The 6,000-nt window shown below is 34.8% G+C and overlaps 1 protein-coding gene and 2 pseudogenes across 5 annotated transcripts in view; 2 read left to right on the forward strand and 1 right to left on the reverse strand.

Annotated features, from left to right (window-relative positions):
* Positions 1-6,000, forward strand: part of LOC115453125 (focal adhesion kinase 1) — a 244,513-nt gene that overhangs the window by 144,330 nt on the left and 94,183 nt on the right. The window lies entirely within an intron of this gene.
* Positions 1,151-3,180, reverse strand: LOC119190220 (annotated as a pseudogene).
* Positions 3,310-5,336, forward strand: LOC119190218 (annotated as a pseudogene).

Consider the following 6,000-nt stretch of genomic DNA (forward strand, 5'->3'; position numbering starts at 1 on the left):
AAATTAAATTTTACATTCTACCTAAATTGGGGTATCTGCCATGTTTTAGAAAGTTAGAGGTTTCTCAAAACCGAATTAAATTCTTCAGTAAATTAGACAATTTTATACCAATATTCATTTACTAAAATAATACTCAATATAAAACTTCGTAAAAAAATATTTCGTAGAACAATGTAATGAAATAATAAACACATTGTATCAAATTGTTCTTGATTTTCTTTGAGTAAGTTTTGAACAAAACAAGATAAAACCATAGACACTTCACTTTTTTAAGAAAAAAATCTATAGCCCCATATCATACGCATAAAAGTAAACAATATGTTTTTTTATTCAAATATGTACATAGACAAAAGTGCATTTTGGTATAGTTTGAAAGATAGATAATAATTAAATCTAGCGCTCTATCTCTCCTTTCATCTGCAGCCCTAGACTGAATCATAAATTCCTTTCTACGAAAAATATTTGAGACCGCCATTCCAAACAACAATTATAATATCTATTTTATAATACTCTCGAAAGCAAGTTAAAGAATATTATTAAAATTCAAAAAATTACCAAAAGTACTTATAAACGTTTGTGACTTTAGAAAAGAATGTATTAACTGTTAGACAGCCTAATCGGTTTTATATTGACTAAGTATATTATCTTATACACCTATTTCGGTACATAACATCGATATGTATGGAGATTTTTTACTAAAACTGTTATAAGAGAGCCTCCTCAATGGTAAAATTGTTTTTTATCTGTTACTGAATGCCTAACACTATGTTCGTTACAATTTTATGACATTAATTTTGATTATCCAAGATTTGTTACCCTTTGAAGTATTTTGATTCATGGGCCTATTTTTCTACTTAACTATAACTTTTATTATCTAATATGGTTATTTACACTAATTAATGTTTTTATTATATACACAGTGATGCAAGGAGTGTGGTTCCTTCAATGTACACTTTTACTTACGCCTAGTAATGAAAAATAAAGGAAAAGAAAAAAAAACAAAAAAGAAAATATGATTAAAAGCAAATTTATTGCTAAAAATAAAATAAAACTATAACCACAAGCAATACAATAGTTGCTTAAATATTAAACGTATTTGTGTGTTTTTTATAATTTGTACGTTTTTCTAAAATATATATGTATGAAAAAAACAATTGTACGGAATTTATATTGTCTATGGAAACTAACTTGAAGTTGCTGTCCAAAAAGAGACAAGCTTGAGCGGTCCCGCACATAAACATAGATAAAAACATAATTTAAAAAGTAAAAAACTTACTCAACCCAATCAGTGCCAAGGTTGGGCAAACTGTGGGTATGTCTTGAACAAATGAATAGACTAGGGCCGTGGTCACTATAAAGCCTTTCTTTGCTATAGAAAACAGAGCAAAATAATTGATATGATACATGAACAATAAGTCTATTGCTAGCATGTAATTCTCATATGTATGGTTAGCATCAACAATTGTATGAAGGTATCGTGTCTATGGTATTTGATTGATTTTAATCAGGTGATTCTTTGAGTTATAAATATGGTACATGCTTACCTGTCTATCTGGTTCCTTGCTGTCTTGGTGAGAAGGTCCATTTTCGTGAGTATATTTACGTGTGGCAATTCTAGATTCACCATAACACTGAGTGCAGCCATTGTGCCTAAAACCAGTACAAAATAAAATTATCTATCTACATAAAAAAGATTTTACTCTAAAATTTTCGTAAACTGAGCACTCTATAATTACTATACTCCATCATATCTCATACCTCTTTGAAGATAATAGTATGAGTTAAAATATATAATCTATAAATGTAAAAAATCAACCAACCTGATAAAAACTTAGCCCCGTCAATCATGAACTGTGAGTCAACCATGAATACAACACATATCCTGAAGTTCCACCGCTGCAGCTGGTCCACCAGCTTCCTCATAACAGGCAGGTGTGTGTATAGCTCTATCTGTCCTGGACAGTCAAACAGTATGTAGTCGTCATCCACATCACCGATGCTCTTCCAGCCAGTCACAATTCTCTAAGAGAGTTCTGAAGATTGTATGTGTTTCAATATAAAACAGAGCAAGTTTAATTGAAATTGTTAAATGCTGATCTTATAAGTTTAGTATAGATTGGGAATTGAAGTTTGTTAGAACTGAATTAACTAAAAAATTCTACTACAGTATTATCAAATGATTTTATAGAAACTTGGCTAATATAATTCTGAGTGTTTAAAAAATTGTTGTCAGTTAACAGTTTCCTTTTTGTCCCATGGTTCATGATGCATTTTGTATTTGGAGTTTTTGTGAGTTACCACTTAATGATAGTTACAAAATTGTTTGTATGTTTGTAAAATTTATATAATAGCAACTCACTCAATACAAAACACAAGTCCAATCGTTAGGTCCAACTGAAGCTCCTCGTCCTCCATGGCGTCGTCGAGGTGGATGAGCTCGCGGATGTCTACCAGCGGCTCATAGTCAAAGTGCTCTGCAGCTGGGTCCAGATTCACAACCTCCACTATCCTCTTGGAGTCATTTGCATGCTTTACTATTGTCGAACAGTAGGTTGACTGGAAAATTAATTTGATGCGGATTTTATATATTGCGAGAAATATAGAGTTTATTACAATCCGTGTTAGCAGAATGTAATTAAGTAATATAATTTTTTGACACAATACAATACGTCTTATGTTTAAATTGAAGTAAAGTATCATAAAACAGTATCTAATATTAAAAATAGCTTATATTGTATAAGGTATGTTGGGTACAGATAAATTTGTTAGTTTCGTTCTCAAGTTGAGCAATGTTTTTAGTCATTAGTTTGGAAAGTTGATTAGAATTTTGTTCCAAAAAGTGGTAATTTAGTATATTGTTTACCTTTCCACTGCCGGCAGGACCGACAACTAATTGAGCGTATCGCATTTTAACTTAATAACACGTTTTGTGAGTTACAATATACGATTTTTAGGTTATGTATTCATCAGTCAGTAAAGATACTTGTATAATTCAATTCGTGTATCACCATTAACTTGGTCTGCGTTATGCAAGTGTGTTTGCAAATTTATGCCTTTGTAATACCACAAACTTGAGTTTTGAGGTGAAAATACACACACAAGACTGTAATCTAAATGTAAGAGGTGAAAATATGTTTTGTTTATATTTGACGCTTTGCATGACAAACATTTGACATTACCATTGACAAGTGGTGTTTTTCATACTTGTTTTTGTACTAATGGAATATTGTAACATACAGCCTTCTTATACTTTATGACATGAAATAATACGAATTAGACAAAATAATGTGTGGAGGAATAATTATGTAGTTTTTTTTTCTAGCTATGTGTAATGGGTCATAACTGGCTCTCACAGCAGTTCGAATGAAATGACACCTATTTAAAATTTGAAAACTATCGTAAAAAAAAATTTCAGCAAATTAACTGTCAAAGAATTATTGAAAAAGGAGAAAACATAAAAATAATGCCAGCTGTTGGAATAGATTTAGGAACTACATATTCTTGTGTGGGTGTTTGGCAGCATGGGAATGTGGATATAATTGCAAACGACCAGGGTAACCGTACCACACCATCCTATGTAGCCTTTACAGATTCAGAACGTCTTATTGGTGATGCTGCGAAGAATCAGGTTGCGCTTAATCCAAGCAACACCATTTTTGATGCAAAACGTTTAATAGGTCGGAAATATGATGATCCAAAGATCCAACAAGACATCAAACATTGGCCTTTTAAAGTTGTCAATGATGGTGGTAAGCCCAAGATACAAGTAGAGTATAAAGGAAAGTTGAAGCGTTTCGCCCCTGAAGAGATCAGTAGCATGGTTCTAACTAAAATGAAGGACATAGCAGAGGCATACTTAGGTTCGGCAGTTAAAGACGCAGTAATTACAGTTCCAGCTTACTTTAATGATTCTCAAAGGCAAGCTACCAAAGATGCTGGGGCGATTGCAGGCTTACACGTATTAAGAATAATAAACGAGCCTACAGCAGCTGCTTTGGCTTATGGACTCGATAAAGATTTGAAAGGCGAGAGAAACGTCCTTATTTTTGATCTTGGAGGTGGTACTTTTGACGTATCAATACTTACTATTGATGAAGGATCTTTATTTGAAGTTAAAGCTACAGCTGGAGACACCCATCTCGGTGGCGAAGATTTTGATAGTCGCTTAGTAAATTTCTTAGCTGATGAAATCAAAAGAAAGCATAAGAAAGATATTAGAAACAATTCTAAAGCTCTTAGACGTCTTCGTACTGCTGCCGAACGGGCAAAAAGAACTCTATCCTCTAGCACCGAAGCATCCATTGAAATAGATGCTTTGTATGAAGGAATTGACTTCTTCTCACGCGTCTCTCGAGCTCGGTTTGAAGAACTTAATTCAGATCTATTTAGAGTGACATTAGAGCCCGTGGAGAAGGCACTAAAGATGCTAAACTAGACAAAAGTTCTATCAATGATATAGTCTTAGTGGGAGGTTCAACTCGTATACCCAAAATCCAGAATTTGTTGCAAAACTTTTTCAATGGCAAGAAACTTAATTTGTCTATTAATCCGGATGAAGCTGTGGCTTATGGTGCTGCTGTCCAAGCCGCTATATTGAGTGGAAACCGGCATTCAAAGATCAAGGATGTGCTGTTAGTAGATGTTGCACCACTTTCATTGGGCATTGAGACTGCTGGTGGAGTAATGGCTAAAATTGTGGAACGTAATGCTAAGATACCTTGCAAGCATTCGCAGACCTTCACCACGTACTCCGATAACCAGCCAGCAGTCACTGTTCAAGTGTATGAAGGGGAACGTGCTATGACTAAAGACAATAATTTGCTGGGAACTTTTGATTTAACAGGTATACCACCAGCCCCGCGAGGAGTTCCACAAATTGACGTCACTTTTGATTTAGATGCTAACGGTATCCTTAACGTGTCAGCGAAGGAGAATAGCACAGGAAAAGTAAAACATTATCATCAAGAATGATAAAGGAAGACTATCCCAATCTGATATAGATCGTATGCTTTCTGACGCTGAAAAGTTTAAAGAGGATGATGATAGGCAGATAGAGCGAGTTGTAGCGAGAAATAAATTGAATCATATATCTATGGAGTTAAGCAAGCTATAGACAAAGCCAAGATTAACGAAGGAGAGGGTGGGAGAGTGAGACGCAAGTGCGAGGACATGCTGCGATGGCTGGATAGCAACTCGCAAGCAAAGAGGGATGAGTATGAGGACAAACTCAAGGAGATTGTTAGGGAATGTGGTCCTTGATGAAGAAGCTTCACGGGGTTAGTGGCACTCGCTCGCGACAGGGCAACGATGGGCCCGTTCTTGAAGAAGTAGATTGAGTTTATGATTTTGTTTGGTTTTAAGAAAGGATTGTTGTTTGATTATCGAAATATTATTGCCGAAGAAATACATAGCTTGGTATTATAAGATAGATAAGTCGTTTCCAGGTCAAATAATTTCGTCATTTTATTTTTAGTCTAATTACTTGTTTTAAGTGAATTATGAGTTTCTAAGTAAATTTTTCAAGTCGGGCCAATCAAACTGTTTTTACACAAATCACAATTACAAATGTTACCATGAGCAAAATTAAGGATTCTCATACGAAATTTTATACATTCTTACTTTGCCTTTTATCCTCGACAAGGTAGGCGGAGGCGCAACTGGTGCATCCAATTTCCGCCGAACGTATTCTGTCCCTTGATGTAATGTGAGTCTATTGTCATATCGGGCACAAATTTGTACTCCGAGCTGGTATTGAGTAGAAAAACCAATATAAAATAATACACGTGCCCGACCCGAATCGAACCCGAGACCTCAGCATTGCAGTCCTACCGTGATACAACTACGTCACTGAGACAGTCTTTAGTGACCAGTATTGCCTACTCTGTAACTAGATATCTCTTCTTACATTTGGTACAATTGCTCTCATACATTAGGATGTCCATTTGAAGTTATATCTACATCCGCAATCCTAATGTACACCTATTCGATACGACGACCGCT

This window comes from Manduca sexta, chromosome 4 (assembly GCF_014839805.1).
Source record: "Manduca sexta isolate Smith_Timp_Sample1 chromosome 4, JHU_Msex_v1.0, whole genome shotgun sequence".
Classification (NCBI taxonomy): domain Eukaryota; kingdom Metazoa; phylum Arthropoda; class Insecta; order Lepidoptera; family Sphingidae; genus Manduca; species Manduca sexta.